General features: G+C 45.2%; 1 long non-coding RNA gene across 2 annotated transcripts in view; it reads right to left on the bottom strand.

The window, feature by feature from the left end:
* Positions 1–1,862: 1,862 nt before the first annotated feature.
* LOC122173589 (uncharacterized) overlaps positions 1,863–15,159 on the bottom strand; it is a 234,488-nt gene continuing 221,191 nt past the window's right edge. For both annotated transcript variants that reach the window (XR_010599392.1, XR_010599393.1), the window contains exon 4: positions 1,863–2,710. This is a non-coding gene — a long non-coding RNA (uncharacterized LOC122173589). The remainder of the gene's footprint in view (positions 2,711–15,159) is intronic.

Below are 15,159 nucleotides of genomic sequence, written 5' to 3'. Positions count from 1 at the left end.
GGCTGCCCCTCTCCCGCCTCCACCGCGTGGCTGCAAACCAGCGGTTACAGTTCTGTAAAGGAACGGGCAAGCAGTCCCAACACTAACATTCCCCTACCTAATTCAAAGCAGGTCACCATGAGCGACATCACCCTGATGAGGATCTCTGAGAGCGACAGAGAGAGAATGCTCCGGGAAAGCCTCCAAAGACCAGGGCCGTATGCCGCCCTGCTGTGCAGAGCAATGATTCCCGAGTACTTGATAGTCTCGTGGCGCGGCAACGTGTCATACTTCGGAGGACCCAATAAGGCCGCTCTCCCCAGGAACCTCATGCAACGGCTTTCAAATTACCTCCAGGAGAGCTTCATCGAGATGTCCCAGGAGGATTACTGCTCTATCCCCGGACATATAGACCGCATTTTACTGTAGCTGCAGTAGCAGGGAATAAACAGTAGAGCGGCTTGTGCAGGACAATCACTGAAAACCGGACATTGCTAGATTTTTTTTCAATAGTTGCACTGCCCAGGACTGAAACGTTAAGCGCCTAGGGCAAACTAATCATGAGAAACCCATTGTTGTTATTCTTAATATTCCTGTTCTGTTAAAAATAAATGTTTAGATGTTTAAAACACTTACTGGCTGATCCTTCCCCAGATTCTGTGTCCGGGTTAACGGCTGGGGACGGTTGGTAGGGGATCTCTGTAAGGGTGATGAAGAGATCCTGGCTGTCGGGGAAATCAGCGTTGTGAGCGCTGCCGACTGCCTCGCCCTCCTCATCTCCTTCCTCATCTTCCCCGTCCCCTAACATGTCCGAGGAACCGGCCGTGGACACTATCCCATCCTCAGAGTTCACGGTCACTGGTGGGGTAGTGGTGGCGGCCGCACCGAGGATGGAATGCAGTGCCTCGTAGAAACGGGATGTCTGGGGATGGGATCCGGAGCGTCCGTTTGCCTCTTTGGTCTTCTGGTAGCCTTGTCTCAGCTCCTTGATTTTCACGCGGCACTGCGTTGCATCCCGGCTGTATCCTCTCTCTGACATGTCTTTAGAGATCTTCTCGTAGATCTTTGCATTCCGTTTCTTGGAGCGCAGCTCGGAAAGCACGGACTCATCGCCCCACACAGCGATCAGATCCAAGCCTTCCCGATCAGTCCATGCTGGGGCCCTCTTTCTATTCTGAGATTGCACGGCCATCACTGCTGGAGAGCTCTGCATCGTTGCCAGTGCTGCTGAGCTCGCCACGATGTCCAGACAGGAAATTGGATTCAAACTGCCCAGACAGGAAAAGGAATTCAAATTTTCCCGGGGCTTTTCCTGTGTGGCTGGTCAGAGCATCCGAGCTCGGACTGCTGTCCAGAGCGTCAACAGAGTGGTGCACTCTGGGATAGCTCCCGGAGCTATTAGCGTCGATTTCCATCCACACCTAGCCTAATTCGACATGGCCATGTCGAATTTAGCGCTACTCCCCTCGTCAGGGAGGAGTACAGAAGTCAAATTTAAGAGACCTCTATGTCGAACTAAATAGCTTCGCGGTGTGGATGGGTGCAAGGTTAATTCGATGTAACGGCGCTAACTTTGACATAAACGCCTAGTGTAGACCAGGCCTAAGTCTCTTCACCATGCAGCCCAAAGGTCTCTATAGCAACTATGTCAAAAATCAGGGATCAGATCAGTCAATGAGATTGCTGTTCTGCCATTTCCAGAGAGGTAGTGGGGAAGCAGAAGAGATTACATTTTTTTAAATAACTGATTATTTCTTTAATTTATATAAAAGCCCTGTGCAAAAATCTAGACCTGACCTGTGCAAAAATCTAACACACATAGTCAACAATTGAACTAATGCCAATTAACAAGAACTAGCCCATCACCCTCCCTTCACTGCTCTCCTCTAGAATAATAAAAAGAGAAAGAGATTGACTTTGAAAACACTTTTAATAAAATCAATACAGAAACAAGAACATAAATTTCAAATTCAAAAACAACTGCCTATCCCGAACAGTACAAAGTGCATTTCCAATAACCCACCACTGAATGCATTGATCCAAATTGCTTATGAAAGTATAATAGCTAAACTTCACATGAAGGCGTAAAACCACTAAAAATCTAAAACTGAAGAGCATCAGCAACCTCTACCAAATAATTTACATTGTCTACTTTTTGAAATGGCCATCTGTGCTTGACCCAAAATAAAGTTTGCTAGGCATCCCACAGATTTATTTGTGACCCTATACTTAACAGTAAAAATAAATATATTGTGAAATAAAATAAATAAGGGTTATAACCTGGAACAAGTAAGAAACATGTGAAAAACAGCCTTCTCCATGTCACAAAAAGGACATGACATGGAGACCTCCAGACTCAAATGATGCACAAACACAGTCATGGCAATAGTTCTGTGAAGAATTCTCCATTGTAAATTACCCATCCTCTTCACAACCAGAGGCTTGTATACAGTTCACCAGGCTGGATAGATGGAGTCTGCCACCAAAAGCTGTCTTCTCCATGCCATATTGGGATAATCAACAAGCATTCAAAATGATGAATCTTTATCACAAGTATATACAATAACTTGTGGCCTAAGCTATTAAATGTAAATTCAGAAGACCAATTACGTATTACATAGTCCTGCCTTGAGTGCAGGGGACTCGACTAGAAGACCTCTCAAGGTCCCTTCCAGTCCTCCACTTCTATGATTGAAGGCAAGCAAGATACCGGGTTTGTCAACATCCCAATCTACAGTAGGAACAAAAGGCAAGAAAATAGAAACATTAGTATAATAAGGAATGGCTCGTTCAAAAAGGCAACTGTCCAGACTGGCAATACTGCCCCTAGGAAGGATTGATTCCACCTCTAATAAAAACTGAGAAACCCAGAAAAATGAATGAAAACTGAGCTTGACAGGAAAGATATCTGCTGAGACCTACGTAAAATTAGTAAAATCAATTAAATGAACCAGTTTTGTCATACCTGCTGCAATACAGGAAGAGACAGGACTTCTAGAAACAAGATTACCAATCCTCATGACTCTGCTCAAAAGATCAATGAGACCTTGGCGGCCCTTTCTAAACAGGCAGATACAAAATACTCTGTGCCTCAGCCAATGATAGCCATCCCAGAAAAAAATTAAAAAAACAACCTTCTGAACTTTTTCTAGAAAGAGTGGAGGGAGATCCTAAAGAATACATTATGCCACAACATAGTGGCAATTAAATGAACAATTACTAATACCCACCCTAAGAAAGAGAGTCAAGGCAAAGACCACTGCCACCTTCACAACTTCCCCTCCAACTTTTCCATAACTCCCTCCCAATTCTAGCCCAAAATATCATCTGATTTCAGCACAATTCCCAGTGCCTTAAAGCCTCTCCGGCAAAGTCAGGGGGTGGGAAATCATCCAAGACCCCAGCAGGAATGTGTCACTCTTCCTCCAATTTAAGTAAGCTGGGGAATTCTGCTCCAAAGATTGTTGACATTCAGTCAAAACCTGGATATCAAAATCATTAGAAATAAACACAGTCACATTGTCAGCATATGCAGAGACTTTCACCAGAATACAAGCTGCAACAGGGAGTGAAAAGCTAGAAAGGCCAATAGAAAGAGTGTATAATAATCCACACAGGGAACAATCCTGTCCGATTTCCCTACAGATTGGAAAGAGGTCGATCAAAACACCATTCACTTTAAGTAGATCAGTGGTTTGCAGCCAGGGCCCCCAAGTCTCAGGATGTTTCAGCATTGTAGTGTCAGTCCCGAGTCTCAGCGGTTTTGTCCCCCCAAACTGCAGTGCCTTACCTAGAGTGGGATAGTCCTGGGGGCAGCTCCGCCCACCCCCACCTCATCCTCTCCCTCAGCCTCCCTCAGACCCCACCCTCCGGCCAGATCCTAGGCAGGAAGGCAGAGCCAGACAGTGAGGGGCAGCTGCTCCTCTGGCCATTAGTGCCATGGAGTGGGCAGCCGTGGCATTCCCCCATCTGCTGCTGGTGCCTGGGGTTGCATCTGCTCCTCAGCTGCCAGCCTCCTTTGACAGCTCACGCAGGCAGCTCTGGGCCCAGCAGAGCCCTCAGGGAGTAGCCACCGGCACACAGCCCCAAACAGGTGGGTGGCCTGATGAGATGAGTCATGGGGTGGAGGTGGCACTCCCTCCCAGGACCCCGCTGTGCAGAGCTGGCCCGAGCCCTGCCCCAGAGCCCCTCTCCCCCCGCCAGGCCCCAGAGTTTTTCTATCATGTTGAGGGGGGCCTGAGAAAGAAAAAGATTGAGAACCCCTGAAGTAGACCATATATATCTTGATACAGTAACAGAAGCCTGGGCCAAAAGCACAAAGGGTATGAAACAAATATCCATGATCTACACGATCAAAGGCCCTTCTCTTGATCAAAGGAAATCAACCCAACATGTAAATCATGCCTTTTTTTTAGCCCAAAATTATATCCCACAATAGGAAAAGGTTATCAAAAATGGACCTGTTGGGCACACAATAGGTCTGATCTGGGTGCATGAAGCAACCATATATTTCAGTCTATTTGCCAAAAATAGTGAAAAAAGTTTATGGTCAGAGCAAAGCAGGCACATAGGTTACGAATTCTTCATCTCCCCAAGATCCCCCTTCTTAGGCAACAGGGTCAGAGCTGTTCAGTGACATGAGTGGCAATATCTTCTCTTTGATGTTCTCCTGAAAAATCTGGAGCAAGTCACACCCAAGAAGGCTCCAAAAGGCCTTATAAAACTCAATAAGCAAACCATCAATACCAGGTGCCTTCCTGGGAGCAAAATCACTTAGGACAGAAATTCTAATGTTGAAATCTACACGGATCCTCAATGAGCCACCAAGTCTAAGATGGACACAGGCTCTACAGCATACAGGTCTGAGAAAAAATTCAAAGCAAAGTTCCTAATCTCCACATGCACTTTGGTCATCAGGTTTTTTTCAATCTGTACCACTTCTGTTTGTCATACTCGGACACGGAGATGTGTCTCATAGTATACTGAGCAGAGAACAAAGAACAGATTAATGGCAATCTGCCATCTCTACTCCACGTTTTCCCTCAGTCTTATCCAGAAACCTACCAAGAGCATCCTGGGTATGTCCCCCCTCAGATTGTTCAGGACCCAAAGAAGCTGTGAGTTCATCATCCCCCACACTCTCCCCAGACTCAGAAGCTGGAGGGAGGGGGCAAAACTAATACCTGCCCACTTCTTATTTATGATATCACCTGAAAGTGAGAACAGGCGTTTGCATGGGACTTTTGTAGCCAGCATTGCAAGGTATTTACGGGCCAGATAGATTAAATATTCATATGCCCCTTCATGCTTTGGCCACCATTCCAGAGGACATGCATTAAAAAATTATGTGTTAATTAAATTTGTAACTGAACTGTTTGAGGGAGAATTGTATGTCTCCAGCTCTATTTTACCTGCATTCTGCCAATATTTCATGTTATAGTAGTCTCAGATGATGGCTCAGCACATGTTCATTTTAAGAACACTTTCGCTGCAGATTTGACAAAACTCAAAGAAGGTACCAATGTGAGATTTCTAAAGATAGCTACAGCACTCAACCCAAGATTTAAGAATCTGAAGTGCCTTCCAAAATCTGAGAGGGATGAGGTGTGGAGCATGCTTTCCGAAATCTGAAAAGAGCAACACTCTAATGTGGAAGCTACAGAACCCAAATCACCAAAAAAGAAAATCAACCTTCTGCTGGTGGCATCTGACTCAGATGATGAAAATGAACATGCATCAGTCTGCACTGCTTTGGATTGTTATCGAGCAGAACCCGTCATCAGCATCACCCCTCCGGAATGGTGGTTGAAGCAAGAAGGGACATATAAATCTTTAGCATATCTGGCATTTAAATATCTTGTGACACCAGCTACAACAGTGCCAGGCGAATGCCTGTTCTCACTTTCAGGTGACATTGTCAACAAGAAGCAGGCAGCATTATCTCCTGCAAATGTAAACTAACTTGTTTGTCTGAGCAATTGGCTGAACAAGAAATAGGAGTGAGTGGACTTGTGGGCTCTAATGTTTTATATTGTTTTATCTTTGAATGCAGTTATTTTTTGTACATAATTCTAAATTTGTGAGTTCAACTATCATGATAAAGAGATAGTACTACAGTACTTGTATTAGGTGAATTGAAAAATACTATTTATTTTGTTTTTTACACTGCAAATATTTGTAATAAAAAATAAATATAAAGTGAGCACTGTACACTTTGTATTCTATGTTATCATTGAAATCAATATATTTGAAAATGTTGAAAACATCCAAAGATATTTAAATAAATGGTATTCTATTATCGTTTAGCAGTGCGATTAATCGCATGATTAATCTTTTAAATCGCTTGACAGCCCTAATCTTTAATAAAAGATTATATGATATGATAAAACCTCCAGGAATACGTCCAACCAAAATTGGCAACTCTACAACCACCACAAAACTAAACAAACACAAAAAAAACCAAACCCCATTTTCCCACAGAAAGAAACACAGGGAGAACAGCAGAGCGCACACACTCTTAGCATCCCTCCCAAATACTCCCACAATCCTTTGAGAGAGAGAGAGAGAGAGAGAGAGAGAGAGAGAGAGAGAAGAAAAAACCCTACAACTGTCCTCTCAGAAAAAAGCCTAGGAACATAGACAAGACTTGCAGTGTGCCCTACAGATCAATAAACCTGGGATCTATCCAGCTCCCTGGGGAGAAGAGAATTCCAGGGTCAAAGACCAGCTCCTCAGAACACCCTTACCCCCAATCTTTACATGTATAAACCTAGCTCATATATCCCAGAAGATTTCAACTTCTGGGTTGGAGCACAAAATAAGAGGCAGCCTCAAAGATGCACAGGACCATACCGGGCCTCTTCCATATCGGGCCTCCTCACTCTTATATAAGGTCATAAGATTTCTCACCTGGAATTCAACTTGAGGCAGTCCTTTCTTTCCCCATCCTATCTGGCAAAAACATAAACAGTGTTACGGCTCCACCACTCAGGAAGGCAAAAGGTTAACATCTTTCAATCATAGGTAGCATATGAACCCCAGTCCAGTCACTTCCTCTCAGGGAGAAAACTTCAAAGCAGGAACATAGAATGTAATACTCGAAGTGACACTCCCTGAGGGGCCGTGGGAGGGATGCAGGATGGGAGAAGAGAGGATTATGACAAACAGGATTACCGGTGCGTAATCTTTTTTCGCTGTACGTCTTTCCTCACCCATCCTACTCAGCAACACTCTGTAAAGACTATGGATGTAACAAGCAGCGTTATGCCAAAATTGGGCTAACCTGTAGTAGAACCTAATGTACTACCCAGCCAAATTCGGTATGCAGCAAAAGACAGAACCAACTGGCAGTGGCAGTCATGACTAGATGGTCAGCTCACAAATAGAAAAGACAAAACCTGAAAGGAAGTGGGCAGAGTGGGGTTTATATGCCACCAGTGATTGACAGATCTTTGACTCCTGCTTCCTGACTGGTAGAGCCATAATACTGTCTGGAAGGGCTGCTCCCAGGCAGGATGAGAGAACAGGAACACATGACAAATGGGTTTTTCTATATAGCTATTTTACCATGACAGTAACCATGCTTAGAAACATTTCCCTCAGTTCACATTACTTCGGTCTTTGCTGTATTCCCATACTTCCTCATAGTGCTTGCTGGACAGGTGTAAACCCCCACTGTGACGCTGTGAATTCTCACTCCACAAAACAGCAGCAGTGCTGGGGAAGGCGGGCCTGCCCCCAAAGCTGTGACTGGTGAGGCAATGAGCAAACAGGAGTTGGGCAGAGAGATGGCAGGAAATCCCACCCAGTTTCTAGTGGCGAGCACTCTTGGAAAGAAGGAACGGCTGAGGCAGAGGCGGTGCAGGAACACCTGAGAGCTTATCCTGGATGGGGGAACTGAGCCAGAGAGCAGCCTGAGCATGCAGCCCAAGTGAGCCTGCACCATGTGGCACACGAGAACCGACCAGACCCCAAAGCGAAGGAAACTTTGATCCGTGACTGAGGGATGGAGCAGGGCAGTGCAAATGCACAGCACCCTTTATGTCCCTCACAATTAGGTGGTACGGAACTCTATGGTGCTGTGGCTACCAGAGAGACAGTTCTGTGGCAGAACTCACAGCTGAGGGATTGCCTTGGGGACCAGATCCAGGGAGCAGCAGAGACCCAGCAAGGAAGCCCAGGTCAGCATCAACACTATGGTACCAAATGCAGCAAACACTGTTGTGATAATTGGACTTTCAAATTAATCCTAATTATGAGCTCAACTATGGAAACTGAATGAAAGTTCATAAAGTGTCACAATAACCTATAACAACAAAGGTCGATGGGAAAAGTTGCCAAAGGGACACAGAAAAACAATTCAAACAAAAAGGCCTAGAGATAAAATTCAAGGACTATGTTAAAATATGCGTGGCAAACAAGACAGTGTGAGACCGAAAAATCAATTAACCAAAATTGGTGTCAGAAATTAGGCCTAATCAGTGGACAAAATAATGACAGGAAGGGCTATTCCACCCATCTCTCCATTTTGGGTCCTTAAAGAAAGATACTCTGGAGAGAAAAATTAGCTACAGGAGTCAGCTTCACCACCAGAGCTGCCACCGTCTCCTGGGATCCTGCTGGGACTTTGTTATTCTCATTCTGAGAGCTCTCCTGAACCGACCAGGCCAGAGAGAGACCCAGGTGACATTGCCACCTCTACCAGCTCCAGTTGAATCCCAACGACCCCTTGGGATATCAGACATGGTTCTCTCTCTTCATCCCCACCCCCAAATGTATCCTTTTCCTTCCCTGCCTTATCTCTTCTCTTTCCTGTCTCTCTCCTTTTTCCTTTTGTCTAATAAGAGTCTGGCTTAACTGGCCAAGACTGCATATTTTGAAACACTGCCTGTGACCCAGAAAAAGGCAGATAAAACCAATGTCCTAAGCAGCCCAATGCTGGTATGAGTTTGCCAGGTCTCAGAGTGGCTAATAAGACCAGGTGCCATGCCTGTGTTTTTCTAGCAGTGAGGTTGCAATGAAAGTCAGAGAGAGAAGCTGCATTTTCTCTTTGCTGTTCTTTTCTCCCCCTTTTGTGTTGTGTTTGTCTTGCTTTTTCTTCTAAGGAAAAGGACTGGACTTTAACAACTACAGCAATAACAACTGCTTCAGCCCATCTCAACTAACAACTTCTCTTTTCCCCCCCCAAAAGGACAATTGTTACCATCTTTGATACCATCTAAGAGATTGTATTCTCTTAGGGAACAAGAGATGATGTAAAATTAAAATCTTATCCAGTACTTCATATTTCAAATGCTTTAACTGTTTTTTCTTCTTTTTCTGTATCTTTAATCAAACGTTAAAAGGCTTTTTAGTAACGGGTTTGCCATAGTACTAAGCAGGCTGAGGTCACTATCTGCCAAACCCCGAACTGTGTTTAAAACCATTTAATGTTGGACAGTGACTGGGTTATGTTAACACCTTTGATGCTGTGGGCCCATATATTTCATCTAAATAAACACAACACCCCCAGACTTGGCACTCTCAAGTCACACTGTAGAGAGGCTGGAGCTGGAATTGGTCTGTTGCTGATAAAATAGAGTATTTGTACTGATAATAGTACTGGAGTGATTCCTGGGTGAATTCCTGCCTTCCCAACAGCAGGAAAAAGGGTCTTCACCCCACAGCAAGGTGTGGGAGTCTGTGCCCCACTGCTAGCAAGGAGAGCCCCCACTGGACAGTACCCTTTTTTGAGTCTGTGATGCTAATACTGTGAATCCCGAGGTAACAGTAGCTAAGCCAATTGTCAGGACTGACGAAGTTCCTTCCCAAAGATGAAAACTGCATATACACCCTCTGCACGAGTGGTAGCAGAGTATTTGTTCATTTACTCGGAGATTTGCAGACAATTTTCAGGCATGTAAGGTCAGGACTAATAATCTGAACACAGAACAAATAGGCAGGAATTCCTGAGTTCTAATCTTGTTTCTAACACAGATTCCCCCTGTGGCATTGAGCAAGCCACTTGACCAGTCTGCCTCAGTTTCCCCATCTGTACAATGGGGATAAGAATACTTACCTGCCCTCATCATGCTGTTCTGGAGATTAGTGTGTGTAAAGCATTCTAAAAAGAGTAAAAAAACCTGCTAAATATTTGTATTAAAACTACAGAAAGCACAAGGAGCTCTGAGTATTATGCTTGGACACTGGGGCCCTCTTGCAGCAAAGTATATTTTCCCCCTGCAGAACAACTACAAAATGAACAGCAGGTCACTAAAACCAGAACGTCAGTTTGTACATTGAGCTGAATGGAAACAATTCAGGGCGTCCATACTATATCACTATAAATGGGGCTTTGTTATACTGGAGTTCGCTATGGGCTAGTGCAGTGCCCTTCTCTGCTGCCACAGAGGGCTCCTTGCCATTCTCCTGTGCAAGGGAGAAGAGTGTGAATGCAAAACAGCAAGGCAGTGGGTGCAGAGCTCTATGAGTCCTGTGTAATAGTCCCGGAGTGGCAGCATGAAGGGAATGGGAGGTGGAAACTGTTTGGGTGTACTAGGGGAGACATGAAGGCAGGGACAGAGGACCCATGTCTATGCACATCTCACATCAAGGACTACAGAGGCTATATAAGACATTGAGCCGAAATAGACTCTGTGGCACAATTCCAAAGGCAGAAGAGGGAATTCTTCATGTGCCCACATATCTGACCAGCACATAGTCTGGTCACTCAGGCAAGGCACTGTACAGAGGACTTGGCCCTGTAAGCAGGTTCCACTCAATACATTATTGAAGGGATACACAGCCAAGAAAATCAAAAGCAGAATCCAGCGTACCGTCGTAAATATTTCCTGCTAGTATCTTAGGTGAAAAGTTCCAGAGTCTGGAGACTCAAACAAAGAAAGCTCTAGCCACAGAGAGACCGATATAAAGCTGTCATGCCCTGATATTAAAACCTGCAGTGTTTTTATATCAAAGAAGTCTCGCCATAACTATTTTGTCTGAGACCAGAACTAACTTTTAACACCCATCGTAATCAGATAACAAATGATGCCCAAACTCTCCAAATTCCTGTAATAAGACTGACCCCCAACTCCCCTTTGCATGACTTCTCAGATAACAAAGATGTCAGCCTGTGACTCACTGAATCCACAGTATCAGTTCGTATATAACTAACAGTGTATAAACCACTGCCTCGGCTTAAATTGACAGAGATTTTTTAAACATAACATTACAAAGAAAAAATATCTGACCTGGTAAGATATTTGAGGAAATTAATCTTACCCCCATTCAACATCCGATAATAGCACATCTGACAAAATAAACAATTGCAACCAGCTGCAGGTGGCACATTAAAAAGGTTAATATAAATGTAGCAGCAATAAATATTAAATCCAACCATCTCTCCCACTCTCGGTCTCAGAATGATCCTTTTTCCATAGCATCTGAGTGATCAGTTTGCATCCATCATACTTTGCATTTATGACATAGTCCTAGGGAGGTACTAGTCCCTAGGACTATGTCATAGTCCCTAGAATGATGGCCATGGGTGATGAGGAAGAGGATGGCTAACATTTCAGGTTGTTCTGTAAGCTGAAATGTTAGCCATCCTCTTAGAATCACAGAATATCAGGGTTGGAGGGGACATAGGATTTCATCTAGTCCAACCCCCTGCTCAAAACAAGACCAATTCCCAGACAGATTTTTGCCCCAGATCCCTAAATGGCCCGCTCAATGATTGAGCTCACAACCTTGAGTTTAGCAGGCCAATACTCAAACCACTGAGCTATCCCTCCCCCATCTTCCTCATCACAAGTCAGGGCCGACTCTAACTTTTTTGATGCCCCAAGCAGCAAAAAAAAAGCGCTGCCCCCGAGCCCCCGCCGAGCGCCACGCCGCCAGAACCCCCCCCCCGAGCGCCGCGCCCCGCGCCACCCCCCCCGCCGAGTGCCGCTGGACCCGCCCCGAGCGCCGCGCCGCCAGAACCCCCCCCCGCCCCCGAGCGCCGCGCCCCGCGCCGCCCCCCCCCCCGCCGATCGCCGCCCCTCCGGAGCCCGCCCGCCGAGCGCCCCCCCCGCAGAATGCCGCGCCGCGCCACCCCCCTCCCCCGCCACCCCAAGATTGGCCGCCCCTTACCAGGTGCCGCCCCAAGCATGTGCTTGGTTGCCTGGTGCCTGGAGCCGGCCCTGTCACCAGTGGTCATCATTCTGGCACCTCCCAACAATTACAATACTACCTTTTTCATTCAAAGATTTCACAGTATGTTACAAACTGTCCTTATCCCCATTTTACAGATAGTGAAAATGAATGAGAGATGTTAAGCAACTAGCCCTAAGTCACACAGCAAGCCAGTAACAGAGCTGAAAATAGAACTTAAATCTCCCACTTCTTAACTGCTTCTGTTAGATAACTGCTTCTGACAGAAAATATCATATTGCTCTGTATAAATCCATGGTACACCCACATCTTGAATGCTGCGTGCAGATGTGGTCGCCCCATCTCAAAAAAGATATATTGGAATTGGAAAAGTTCAGAAAAGGGCAACAAAAATGATTAGGGGTATGGAACAGCTGCTGTATAAGGAGAAATTAATAAGACTGGGACTTTTCAGCTTGGAAAAGAGACGACTAAGGGGGGATATGATACAGGTATATAAAATCATGACTAGTGTGGAGAAAATAAATAAGGAAGTGTTATTTACTTCTTCTCATAAAACAAGAACTAGGGGTCACCAAATGAAATTAATAGGCAGCTGGATTAAAACAAACTAAAGGAAGTATTTTTTCACACAATGCACAGTCAACCTGTGGAACTCCTTGCCAGAGGATGTTGTAAAGGCCAAGACTATAACAGGGTTAAAAAAGAACTAGATAAGTTAATGGAGGATAGGTTCATCAATGGCTATTTGCCAGGAGGGGCAGGAATGGTGTCCCTAGCCTCTGTTTGCCAGAAGTTGGGAATGGGCATCAGGGGATGGATCACTTACTTGGTGATTACCTGTTCTGTTCATTCCCTCTGGGGCACCTGGCATTGGCCACTGTTGGAAGACAGGATAATGGGCTAGATCAGTAGTTCCCAAACTTGGTTCAGGGTTCGTACAATGTAAGCCCCTGGCAGGCTGCGAGATGCTTTGTTTACCTGAGCGTCCACAAGTATGGCTGCTCGCAGTTCCCAGTGGCTGCAGTTTGCCGTTCCCAGCCAATGGGAGCTGCGGGAAGCGGCGTGGGCCAGGCCACCATTTCCCGCAGCTCCCATTGGCAGGGAACGGCAAACTGTGGCCACTAGGAGCTGCGAGCCGCCGTACCTGCAGACACTCCAGGTAAACTAAGTGTCTCAGGTCCTGCCGGGGGCTTAATCAGAACAAGCCGCGAACCAAGTCTGGGAACCCCTGGGCTAGATGGACCTTTGGTCTGACCCAGTATGGCCGTTCTTATGTTCTCATGTTAAAGTAGCACGTACAGGCCCCACTGTGGTAAGCACTTAACATATACATAGTAAGAGAGAATCCCTGTCCCAATCTTACAGTCTAAATAGGTGTGGCGGGTTGGAGAAAGGAAGTATTATGATCCTTATTTTACAGATAAGAAACTGAGGCAAAGAGAGATTAAATGACCTGCCCAGGATCACACATGAAGTCTGTAACAGAGGTGAGACTTGAAACTAGAGCTTCAGTACCAATCCCATTTTTTAACCATAAGGCCACACTGCCTCCATTTACTCACATTAAATTTATAGCGCAAAAGGTTACTCTATTTACATGCCCTGCTATTGGCACCTAAACAAATGGGCTGCTTTCATATATGCTCTCCTCAGACAAGTTAGTGTCTAAACTCCTTGCATAGAGGGAAGAATCAAAGAACATAGGCATTGTGAATTCATGACCATACATCAAGAATCCTGGAGTGACCACTAGTTATAGGCCTTGAGCTGTTTCACATATAAGTAGTGAATAAATGAACTAACTCCCATGGCCAATTTTCACTACAGCAGAGTTTATAGGCCAAATGCTCTCTAATCCTATAGTTAATCCCTAGCCTCTTTCCTTGTCAGAGCCAAAAAGACTGTGCCTCAAAGCAAATGTACCTGACAGATGGAAGAGGAAAACACTGACACTGATCATTCCAAAACTCATTTAAAAAATGCAGCAATTGGTCTATTGTAATAGCAAGGTGAGTCGGAAAAGGCTTAAAAGGACATGGACAAGGAAATGTAATTCAACAACGAAGGCATCTGCTTGTCTAACATACTGGACTTCCAGAGCAAGAAGGAGAAAATGCCAAATTAAAAAGGCAGTTCTATATTAATTACCGTATATACTCGTTCATTAGCCCGTTCGTTTATAAGCTGACCCCCCAAGATGGTTAGGTAAAAATAGCAAAAACTGTATGACCCTTTCATAAGCCGACCCTATATTTCAGGGGTTGGCAAATTTTGGCTCCTGGCCGTCAGGGTAAGCAGCTGGCGGGTTGGGATGTTTTGTTTACCTGAAGCATCTGCAGGCATGGAGCCCCTCAGCTCCCTGTGGCCGCGGTTCGCTGTTCCCAGCCAATGGGAGCTGCAGGAAGTGGCGTGCCACTTCAGAAATATCCGGCTTATGAACGAGTATATACGGTAATTATAATTAATTAATATATTATATATATTATACTTCCAAATAATAGGCTGCACTCCTCCATCCTGTAGAATCCTAACGAGCCAGTCTGAAATATTCCAACTCATGCTGAGTGACACTTTATGAGTGGTCCCACTGACTTGAGTGGGACCACTGACAGAGTAAAATATATCCAACATGAGTAAGGTTGTCAGAATCTGACCCATTATGGCAAATGCCTTTGTAATACATAGAGAGACAACTCAGAGCTGGAATGAGCAGAAGTCAATAGAAATGCACTTATGCCACATCTGAATTTGGGTTGTTCTGAATGATGAGTGGGGAGGTGGTCAGATCAGAGGTGATGTTGATTTGCAAACACGGGGCCGGGGAAGGTAGCCAACGGCGTTTGCACTCCTTGTATCCTGGGGCTGTGCAAGGGCCGCCCTTACCCAACACCATTAAAAGTTAGTATGGCCTCGAGACGGCTCTACCTTACATTCAATTTCTCATGGCTGCCTACCAGCCCTGGGAAGCAGAAAATAGTGAACTTCAGCCATGTCTCCAACATACCCCTTCACATTACTCAAGGGACCAGCGGAAACTTGGAA

The sequence above is a fragment of the Chrysemys picta genome, chromosome 3 (assembly GCF_011386835.1).
Source record: "Chrysemys picta bellii isolate R12L10 chromosome 3, ASM1138683v2, whole genome shotgun sequence".
Lineage (NCBI taxonomy): Eukaryota > Metazoa > Chordata > Testudines > Emydidae > Chrysemys > Chrysemys picta.
Note: the sequence above shows the minus strand (reverse complement) of the source record. Positions and strands in the feature narration are given on the sequence as shown.